A 12,127-nucleotide genomic window follows, 5' to 3' on the forward strand; every position below is an offset into this window, starting at 1 on the left:
TACAGAGTTATTGTGAAGAAATAAATTTGTAAATTTTAAGTACCATGTGAATTATTATGAAGTAATAAGAATAAATTAAGTTACTATGACATCAATTTAGATTAATTCCCATTGGGTCTGTCCTTATTTTAATTAGTTTCTGAGCATAAGGAAAAATCTATTATGATGTAAATCTAAAGTAGACACAAGTACCTGGAAACTATGAATCTAACATATATTTTATATTTTCTCTCACTATCATCTCTCTTTCACAAATGCATACATATCCATATATACATATACAAATGTGAATTTTATCTGAGCTTCAAAAATATATGTCACATTCCTTTGTCCACATATCCTCAAAATTAGTTTTGGGTATAGATCACACACTTTTAAGATTGGATTCTGACAGATAAGTTTTATAATAAACTACATTACAACTTAAATTATGTTGAAATGCATTCCTCATATGACTGTAAAGTTTTGAGGAGCCTCTATGTAAGTAAATGTGTTATATATTCTCCAACCTGAAAGTTACTTTATCGAATGGAGTATGTGGGAAGAATGAAAATGTGTGTTTTTTTGTTTTTTTTTTCTCTACTTCAGGAGTAGAATTCCTGAACTGTTTTCTGTTCTCTAGGAAATATTTTCCTGAAATGCTAAGTGGAAGATAGTCAATGTGTGTAAGAGTCATTAATCTCACTTAGCTTTATTTTCCACCAGAAAGTTGTTCAAATGACCTTACCTATGCAAATGAGGCCTAATTACTTCCAGTAAAAGATAAAAGTTCAATTATCTGATATCTTGGAACATAGCCAGTTTATTTTGTCCTGAATATTTCAATCCTTCAGGAAATCATTTAGCATCCTTTTTAGCAAAATGTCCCCTCTAACACCCAGAAACTCTACAATTGGTAACATAATTTATAATTTACTGTGTTTTGCCTTATCAACACATCTTAATCATAGTTTCATTTTAAGTAAAATTGGTATAATCAGAGGTTCTGCAGAAAAGAACAGTCCAAGTTAACTTTTGAATTAGCACATGACAGAATAATCATACATGATAAGTGGATATTTTTATATTGTAAAACAACTTTAAAATGCCCAAACCATTAATGAGATATCTTGTCTGGTTGCTGCCAATTTGTCTATCAAAAAAGTAAGAAGTAGGAATGACATGGTAATTTATAATATATATATATATATATATATATTTTTGCATATCTCTTTGGTAATAGGTCATTTAAATTTTGTTGAGGGGCTGTTACATGGATCAGAATGTAAAAATACATGTATGAGCAAATCTAGTTTTGAATTTATATAAAATATAAACATTCACATATATATCATGAAGCAGAATATACATCAACTATGAATACATAGCTATGTAAATTATATATCATAATTATATAATATTCATGAAATATAGAAAGACACATAGATATACCTACATAAGCATACACACACTTATATAGACAATATTCATTGTCTTTCTCCTCAAACTATCCTTTCTTCCTAATTTCCCTGTTACTGTTGAGGATACAGCCATCTTCTCATTCACCCAGGCTTACAACTTATTTTTCATCCTTTATTTCCCTTGTTCATCCTTCCTACTCATCCTCACATCACCATATCCAGTTAGTTATCAGATTCTGTCGTTTCTAGCTTTGTAACATCTCTCTAATAAACACACCCTTCTTTTACCTTGAGGGTTCGGGCCCTTATCACTTCACATCTTGAGATATACAATATGATGCTGATTGATCTCTTTTCATACATACAAATACACATGGACATGTAAAATTATGCATTTTATATATTCATGAATACACATAAATAGATAGTCATGTTCATGTATACAATATACACACACATATATCACATATATAACCCCTTAGATGTACAGATGTAAGCACATCTGTATACATGTTATAAAACTATTTTTCAGCCTATCTGGAATAAAGCAAAGAGGCAAAGTTCCAAGTCAATAATGGGTTTACTGAGAGAGACTGGTATCTCTAAGCAAATCTGAATCATTAGTTTTCCTCCAAACCTAAGACAATTGAATGAAAGTTTTATTCTTTTAAAAAAAATTACTTCATTCAAGATTCCACTCCAATAGTAAACCACGAATCCTATGTTTCAATGGTTGGGGGATACAATTAGAGATAATGGGTGGCAGATATATTTTCTAGCAATCATCAGGTACTGTCTTTTTGAAGAGGGGCATCAATTTCTTGTTGAGTGCTGGTTGATTAGGATCATCTTCAATCTGATCTACTAGCATTGTCCCTTGGTCAAGGGGTCAGCACATTTCACAGGCCCCCACCACTCATCATCCCAACATGTCGTATATGTTTGATGAGCTTACTACTTACTTGATGTCACACCCTATTGCAAATGCTAACTTGTAGAGAGTTGCTAGAATTCTATTAATCTTACCAAAATTCTACTAATCACTGATTGTCCCAGCTCAGTCATTTTTTTTTGGCTAAGTATTGATTAATTATATCATCTGAGGTCTCAGTTAAATGGGTCAGTCAGGAATTCTCATTCTCTTCAATGTATGCGTATTCAAAGTATATTCAGATAGATGATGATAGGGATTAACTGGTATACAGAAAGATAAAAAATCCAAATGAATATATTAATACAAACATAAGTATAAATATGTATATATGCAGATATAATTTATATAATTTATGAACCTATTCATGTATCCATGTTATATATCAATATATTTACTCATCTGTACATTTAAATTATATACCAATAGATACATATATACACATACATACATACACACATACATACATACATACATACATACATACATACATACATACATCGTTTTCTGTAAAGGTCCTCAGATGTCATCTTGTTTAATCTCTTCATTCTATGAATAAGAGAACAGTTGTTTCTGGGCCTTCATGACTAGAGATTTGCTATATATGAATAATAATTAAAAGTAAGGAAGAACTCTCAAGAAGAGCCACCTCCCCTATGGTCTATAAGAAGAATAAATGGTGGGAAATTATCTTCTTTATTCATCCTTTGCCTGCAATGGCACTTTCTAACAGGAGCACATAGCAGGAATATGAGTTTGCCTACACAAGCCTTAGCCTGTATTTTAACTTCCTAGATGCATCCTCTTGCTTCTACCTTCTTTCATAATCACAAGAAAGTGGCTAATGATCTTGATAAATTAATATTTCCAGACTTAGTGGATACTTGATGAATCAAATATTCTTGATTTTGTAATTTGAGCCTTAGAGAATGGGGAAAAAGATTTTTTTTTAATAGCAGTATTTTGTAGGGAGTAACTGATCACCACTATCATTGACCTGGAGGGAAAAAATGGAAAAATAACATCCAAGACTTGGTTGACAAGAGATTTTTATTTGTTAATTCATACTGGTGATATTTTCTTTCTTGTACTTTTTTTCATCTTTTGTAAGAAAATACTCTGAAGACAGATAATATACTAGGGGTGAAAAGGGGAAGAGGCACGGATAGCCACCTCAAGAATTGGGGTACTTGAGGTTACATAGAACCTTCTCACCTAAAACTTCTTACTCCCTTCAGGGTCCCCTTACTCTTATAAAGACTATATGACTGTGCTTTTTAACTAAAGATGAATTTAATAACAGTTTGGATTGGGAAGGTATCAGGGTAGAGGGAATATGGATTTTTCTATACATTGCCACATGGGTTTGAATCTCTCATCTTTTGAGCTGAGACCAGCCCTCAGGTTGGTGAAAGGTTTTTATTTTATTCCTGTCTATGCTAATCTATGTTAGTTTCCTTAAGTTCAGTTTTCACCAGTAGACAGCAAGATGAAGAAAAGATTCTGATCTTCAGAGCTGATTAGGCTTATCTCTTTGGACTAGCATCCCTAAAGACTGGCCTTAATGGCTGAACAAATTGTGGTATATGTTGGTCATGGAACACCATTGTGCTCAAAGGAATAATAAAATGGAGGAATTCCATGGAGTCTGGAACAACCTCCAGGAAGTGATGCAGAGCAAAAGGAGCAGAACCAGGAAATCATTATACACAGATACACTGTGGTACAATCGAAGGTAATGGACTTCTCCAGTAGGGTCAATGCAATGTCCCTGAACAATCTGGAGGGATCTAAAAAACACTATCCACAAGCAAAGGATAAACTGTGGGAGTAAAATCACTGAGGAAAAGCAACTGCTTGACTACAGGGGTGGATGGGGATATGACTGAGGAGAGACTCTAAATGAATACTCTAATGCAAATACCAACAACATGGAAATGGGTTCGAATCAAGAACACATGTGATACCCAGTGGAATCATGTGTTGGCTATGGGGGAAGTGAGGGGGGTGAGGAAAAGAAAATGATCTTTGTTTCCAATTAATAATATTTGGAAATGACCAAATAAAATAATGTTAAAAAAAAAGACTGGCCTTAAGTTCAAGCTGCTCCCCTTAAATCCCTTTGTTTGATGACACAATCCACAGCAATCCAGGTAGAGCACACAGTTGGGAAAAATTCAGGAATAGAGGTACTTCTATCCAGAGACAGGGAGAGAGCACTCCTTCCAGTCTGAGGGCCAGGAAAGAGTCCATTTGAGAGCAACTGTCACTCCCCAAGTCATCCCTCCCCTCTCCAACTGCCTTTGCTGTCAATATCTTCACTCCAACATTCCAACTGCTTTCTGTTCCACCTCACTATCAGAAAAGCCAATGCTTGAATCAATTTTCCTTTTCACACTTTGAAAAACAAAACAAAATAAAATATTATCCTTTCCCTAATATTCATATTGAACTAGAAGTTATCTGAATACTGGAACTTTCTGAATTTGGGAGTAATTCTCTATATAAACTTTAACTGGATTTGTTTTTATAGATTTGTCTAGAGTTTACTCTGAGTTGGTTCATATCTTGGTTTTTAGATTATTTTTCTTATTACAGATTCTTCTGTTTTCATTCACTTCACTTAGCATCAAAAAAGTTCCCTTTCCGTTTTCTTGGATATCAATTCTTTTATCTTTTTCAAAGAGTGTGCACTATTCAATGACTCTTGGAGTATAATTCTTAATTGCTTTCCAGAATGGCCTAACAATTTTACAGTATAGCCAACAATGCATTCAATATATATATATATATATATATATATATATATATATATATATATATGTATGTATGTATGTATTGTGTGTGTGTTTTTCCAATAGGTACTTTGTCATTTGCCATTTCTCTTTTTTGTCAAATTTGTCTATCTGATGGATATGTTTTAGTTTCAAAGTTGTTTTAATTGTTAATGATGTATTGATTCAATAATTTCATGTGAATATTGTTAGTCTGGATTATTTTTTTCAAAATATTCTTAAACATTTTAAATAAACAAATGCATAAAAAATTACATGCAAAACATCAAACTCCACATTACTTGCAATTTTTTTAAAATATGGAAATTATATATTTGTGCTAATATGAACATTCTCTGCTTTTGAGTTTCCTTTGGATTTGTTTTACTTTGATATGTTTTTGTCTTGATTTTGTGGCTGTTATTTTTAATGTAATCATACTATATATTATTCTTTTTTTTTTTAATATATTTTATTTGATCATTTCCAAGCATTATTCGTTAAAGACATAGATCATTTTCTTTTCCTCCCCCCCACCCCCCATAGCCGACGCGTAAGTCCACTGGGCATTAGATGTTTTCTTGATTTGAACCCATTGCTTTGTTGATAGTATTTGCATTAGAGTGTTCATTTAAAGTCTATCCTCTGTCATGTCCCCTCAACCTCTGTATTCAGGCAGTTGCTTTTTCTCGGTGTTTCCACTCCCACAGTTTATCCTTTGCTTATGAATGGTGTTTTTTTTTCTCCTGGATCCCTGAAAGTTGTTCAGGGACATTACACCGCCCCTAATGGAGAAGTCCATTACGTTCGATTATACCACAGTGTATTAGTCTCTGTGTACAATGTTCTCCTGGTTCTGCTCCTCTCGCTCTGCATCACTTCCTGGAGGTTGTTCCAGTCTCCATGGAACTTCTCCACTTTATTATTCCTTTGAGCACAATAGTATTCCATCACCAACATATACCACAGTTTGTTCAGCCATTCCCCAATTGATGGGCATCCCCTCGTTTTCCAGTTTTGGGCCACCACAAAGAGCGCAGCTATGAATATTTTTGTACAAGTCTTTGTGTCCATTATCTCTTTGGGGTACAGACCCAGCAGTGCTATGGCTGGGTCAAAGGGTAGATATTCTTTTGTCGCCCTTTGGGCATAATTCCAAATTGCCCTCCAGAATGGTTGGATCAGTTCACAACTCCACCAGCAATGAATTAATGTCCCTACTTTGCCACATCCCCTCCAGCATTCATTACTTTCCTTTGCTGTTATGTTAGCCAATCTGCTAGGTGTGAGGTGATACCTCAGAGTTGTTTTGATTTGCATCTCTCTGATTATAAGAGATGTAGAACACTTCTTCATGTGCTTGTTAATAGTTTTGATTTCTTTATCTGAGAACTGCCTATCCATTTCCCTTGCCCATTTATCAATTGGAGAATGGCTTGATTTTTTGTACAATTGATTTAGCTCATTATAAATATGAGTAATTAAACCTTTGTCAGAGGTTTCTATGAAGATTTTTTCCCAATTTGTTGTTTCCCTTCTGATTTTAGTTATATTGGTTTTGTTTGTACAAAAGCTTTTTAGTTTGATGTAGTCAAAATTATTTATTTTACATTTTGTGATTCTTTCTATATCTTGCTTGGTTTTAAAGCCTTTCCCCTCCCAAAGGTCTGACATGTATACTATTCTGTGTTTACCCAATTTACTTATGGTTTCCTTCTTTATGTTTAAGTCACTCACCCATTTTGAATTTATCTTGGTGTAGGGTGTGAGGTGTTGATCTATTCCTAGTCTCTCCCACACTGTCTTCCAATTTTCCCAGCAGTTTTTATCGAATAGTGGATTTTTGTCCCAAAAGCTGGGATCTTTGGGTTTATCTTAGACTGTCTTGCTGAGGTCGTTTTCCCCCAGTCTATTCCACTGATCTTCCTTTCTGTTTCTTAGCCAGTACCAAATTGTTTTGATGACTGCTGCTTTGTAATATAGTTTGAGGTCTGGGACTGCAAGGCCCCCATCATATGTGTTTTTTTTCATTATTTCCCTGGATATCCTTGATCTTTTGTTCTTCCAAATGAACTTTGTTATGGTTTTTTCTAAATCAGTGAAGAAGTATTTTGGTAGTTCAATGGGTATGGCACTAAATAGATAAATAAGTTTGGGTAGGATGGTCATTTTTATTATATTGGCTCGTCCTATCCATGAGCAGTTAATGTTTTTCCAATTGTTCAAGTCTAGTTTTAGTTGTGTGGCGAGTGTTTTGTAGTTGTGTTCATATAGTTCCTGTGTTTGTCTTGGGAGATAGATTCCTAGGTATTTTATTTTGTCTAAGGTGATTTTGAATGGGATTTCTCTTTCTAGTTCTTGCTGCTGAGCTGTGTTGGAGATATATAGAAAAGCTGATGATTTATGTGGGTTTATTTTGTATCCTGCAACTTTGCTAAAGTTGTTGATTATTTCAATTAGCTTTTTGGTTGAATCTCTAGGATTCTTTAAGTAGACCATCATGTCATCCGCAAAGAGTGATAACTTGGTCTCCTCCTTGCCTATTCTGATACCTTCAATTTCTTTATCTTCTCTAATTGCTACTGCTAGTGTTTCTAGTACAATGTCAAATAGTAGAGGTGATAATGGGCATCCTTGTTTCACTCCTGATCTTATTGGGAATGCATCTAGTTTATCCCCATTGCAGATGATATTAGCTGTTGGTTTTAGATATATACTGTTTATTATTTTTAGGAATGACCCTTCTATTCCTATGCTTTCTAGTGTTTTTAATAGGAATGGGTGTTGTATTTTATCAAAGGCTTTTTCTGCATCTATTGAGATAATCATGTGGTTCTTGCTAGTTTGCTTGTTGATGTGGTCAATTATGTGGATGGTTTTCCTAATGTTGAACCAGCCCTGCATCCCTGGTATGAATCCTACTTGATCATGGTGAATGATCTTTCTGATCACTTGCTGGAGTCTTTTTGCTAGTATCCTATTTAAAATTTTTGCATCTATATTCATTAGGGAGATTGGTCTATAGTTTTCTTTCTCTGTTTTTGACCTGCCTGGTTTTGGAATCAGTACCATGTTTGTGTCGTAAAAGGAGTTTGGTAGAACTCCCTCTTTGCTTATTATGTCAAATAGTTTGTATAGTATTGGGGTTAACTGTTCTCTGAATGTTTGATAGAATTCACAGGTGAATCCATCAGGCCCTGGGGATTTTTTCTTAGGAAGTTCTTTGATGGCTTGATGGATTTCAATTTCTGATATGGGATTATTTAAGAATTCTATTTCCTCTTCTGTTAGTCTAGGCAGTTTGTATTTTTGTATATATTCATCCATTTCTCCTAAATTGGTGTATTTATTGCCATATAATTGGGCAAAGTAATTTCTAATGATTGCCTTAATTTCCTCCTCATTGGAGGTGCTGTCCCCCTTTTCATCTTTAATGCTGTGAATTTGCTTTTCTTCCTTCCTTTTTTTAATTAGATTGACCAGTACTTTGTCTATTTTGTTTGTTTTTTCAAAGTACCAGCTTCTTGTCTTATTTATTAAATCAATAGTTCTATCACTTTCGATTTTATTAATTTCTCCCTTAATTTTTAGGATTTCTAATTTGGTTTTCTGCTGGGGGTTTTTAATTTGATCGCTTTCGAGTTTTTTCAATTGCATTTCCAATTGATTGATCTCTGCTCTCCCTTGTTTGTTAATATGAGCTTTCAGGGATATGAATTTGCCTCTGATTACCGCTTTGGCTGCATCCCAAAAGGTTTGAAAGGATGTTTCGCCATTGTCATTTTCCTCGATGAAATTATTAATTGTTTCTATGATTTCTTCTTTAGCTAAACGGTTTTGGAGTATCATATTGTTTAATTTCCAATTGGTTTTAGATTTGGTTTTCCATGTACCATTACTAATCATTATTTTTATTGCCTTGTGATCTGAGAAGGCTGCATTCATTATTTCTGCTTTTTTGCATTTGTGTGCTATGTTTCTGTGACCTAATGTATGGTCAATTTTTGTGAATGTGCCATGTGGTGCTGAGAAGAAGGTGTATTCCTTTTTATCCCTATTTATTTTTCTCCATATGTCTATTAATTCTAATTTTTCTAAGATTTCATTCACTTCTTTTACCTCTTTCTTATTTATTTTTTGATTCGATTTATCTAAATTTGATAATGGTTGGTTTAAGTCTCCCACTAGTATGGTTTTATTGTCTATTTCTTCCTTCAATTCTCCTAGTTTCTCCATTAGAAATTTGGGTGCTATATTATTTGGTGCATACATGTTGATTAATGATATTTCCTCATTGTCTAGAGTCCCTTTTAACAAAATATAATTACCTTCCCTATCCCTTTTGATCAGGTCTATTTTTGCATTGGCTTTATCAGATATCATGATTACCACTCCTGCCTTCTTTCTATCAGTTGAGGCCCAGAAGGTCTTACTCCATCCTTTAATTCTGACCTTGTGGGTGTCAACCCGCCTCATGTGTGTTTCTTGAAGACAACATATGGTAGGGTTTTGGATTCTAATCCATTCTGCTATTCGTCTACGTTTTATGGGTGAGTTCATCCCATTCACGTTCAAAGTTATGATTGTCATTTGTGGACTCCCTGGCATTTTGATTGCCTTCCCTAATTCTAACCTGTTCTTCTTCGGCTCTACCTTTTAGTCCAGTGATTTACTTTGAAACAGTCCCCCTTGTCCCCTCCCTTGATGTTTCCCTTTTTAGTCCCTCCCTTTTTGTTCCCTCCCCTTCCCCCCTCTCTTTCCCTCCCTTTTTGTTCTCCCTCTCCCCCTCCCCCCCTTGGTTTTCCCTTCTCCTTACCCTTGTTGGGTAAGATAGAATTCAAGATCCCAATGGATCTGGATGTTTTTCCCTCTCAGAGTTGATTTCCCTGAGATTGAGGTTTAAGTAAATCCCCCCCCCCTCTCTTCCTCTCCTTCTTATAGGAGTTTTCTTCCCCTCCCCTTCCCATATGAATCTTTGTGTGAGAATGATTATTCTATTTGGTCTTTCTTTACCCCCTATTTATACATTACATTTTCCCCACATATTAGTATACATAGGTTGATATAAATGTAGTCCTTATAGAAGAGAGTTTGAGTAAAAGAAGAAGATAACATTTTCCCCTTTCCTTAATATTTACCTTTTCAGGTATTCCTTGCTCTTTGATTTTCGGTATCAAACTTTCCACAGAGCTCTGGTCTTTTCTTTGCAAAAAGTTGGAAGTCTTCTATTTTGTTGAATGCCCATACTTTCCCTTGGAAGTATATAGTCAGTTTTGCTGGGTAGCTGATTCTTGGTTGGAGACCCAGCTCTCTTGCCTTTCTGAAGATCATGTTCCATGCCTTGCGATCATTCAGAGTAGAACTTGCAAGGTCTTGGGTGACCCTGATTGGCATTCCTTTATATCTGAATTGTCTTTTTCTGGCTTCCTGTAGGATTTTTTCTTTTGTTTGATAGCTTTGGAATTTGGCAATTACATTCCTGGGAGTTGTCTTTTGGGGGTTTAGTGTAGAAGGTGTTCTGTGAGCTCTGTCAGTGGCTGTATTGCCCCCTTGTTCTAGAATCTCTGGGCAATTTTCTTTGATTATATCTTGTATCACCAAGTCCAGTTTGGTGTTTATTTCTGGCTTTTCTGGGAGTCCAATTATTCTTAAATTATCCCTTCTCCCCCTATTTTCCAGATCTATCACCTTGTCGGTGAGATATTTTATGTTCTCTTCTAATTTCTTGGTATTTTGGCTTTGCTTTATTGATTCTTGCTCTTTTACACGATCGTTGTCTTCCAGCTGCCTGATTCTGGCCTTTAAAGCCTGGTTTTCTTTTACAGTTTGGTCAAACTGGTTTTGTAGATGCGTGAATTTCTTTTGCATTATTTCCAACTTTTCCTCCCAGAAGGCTTCCATCTTTTTGGTCATTTCTGATTCAAATTCTTCATAGGTTTGTGGAGAGTTTCCATTTCCTTTGGAAGGTTTTGGAGCATTTTCTTTTATATTATCTTCTGTCTGCTCTGTATTTTGTATTTTGGCTCCATAGAATGTGTCCAAAGTCGCCCCTTTCTTCTTATTTTTCTTGGTATTTTGGGGCTTCTGTGGTTCTGTGGAGTTTGCCATTTCTGAATGTGGAGGATTAGTTTTTCTTGTCTCTGTCTGGTGTTCAGAGGCAGTCCTGGGCAGATGGTTCTATGAGCTTTCCCTGGGTTAAACTGAATATGCCTCACTGGAACTGGAATGGAAGGGTCGGACCACGAGGCCACACTCTCCCCCTGGCTCGATTTCCGGAAGTTGCCTTCAGAATCCCTGGCCGTGAGGCTGTTTCGTCGGCCTGCGGGGGGATGGGCTGCCGCTTCCCCAAGCTCCGAGAGCACAGACTTTCACTGAGACTTGGATAGCAGGATCCAGCCCGTGAGGCTGTCTTGCCCGCCCTGAGGGTTGCTGTTGTTTTGACCAGCTCTCTGCAGCGGAGGCCCCAGGCAGTAACTTTCACCAGGACCGACGGGCTCTCTGCAGCGGAAGCCCCAGGCAGTAACTTTCACCTGGACTGGGACTTGGGTAGAAGACCCTGAGGGTTGTTGTTCCTCAGACCCTGCTCTCTGAGCCCGGCGCGGCTGCGGCTTCCTGGAGCCTTGGACTCTGCGCTCCTACCCCTGAGGTCCGAGGGATCTCGGGTTCTGGCTTTTAAGGGGAGCCGTACCTTTTGAACCGGGTCCAGGTCCAGGAGGAGGGTTCCCAGGGTCTGTGCTGTTGATCGTTTTGAATTTCGGCGCCTTAGGAGCTTCTAGTTTGAGATCGGTCGGGAAGGGTTTTCCGGAGATCTGAACTTCAGCTTTCTCTAAGCCGCCATCTTAACCGGAAGTCTCTATATATTATTCTTATTCACTTTTATTTTCATCTCTTCACATATTCCCATCAATTTCATTATATTTTCAATATTTGTCACTTTTAATAGCATAATATACCTTGTTACATTCAGATATGACCTTTTAACCAATTTTCCCTATTATTGCATTTCTGTTATTTCCAGTTAT

This window comes from Monodelphis domestica, chromosome 4, assembly GCF_027887165.1.
Source record: "Monodelphis domestica isolate mMonDom1 chromosome 4, mMonDom1.pri, whole genome shotgun sequence".
NCBI classification, from domain to species: Eukaryota; Metazoa; Chordata; class Mammalia; order Didelphimorphia; family Didelphidae; genus Monodelphis; species Monodelphis domestica.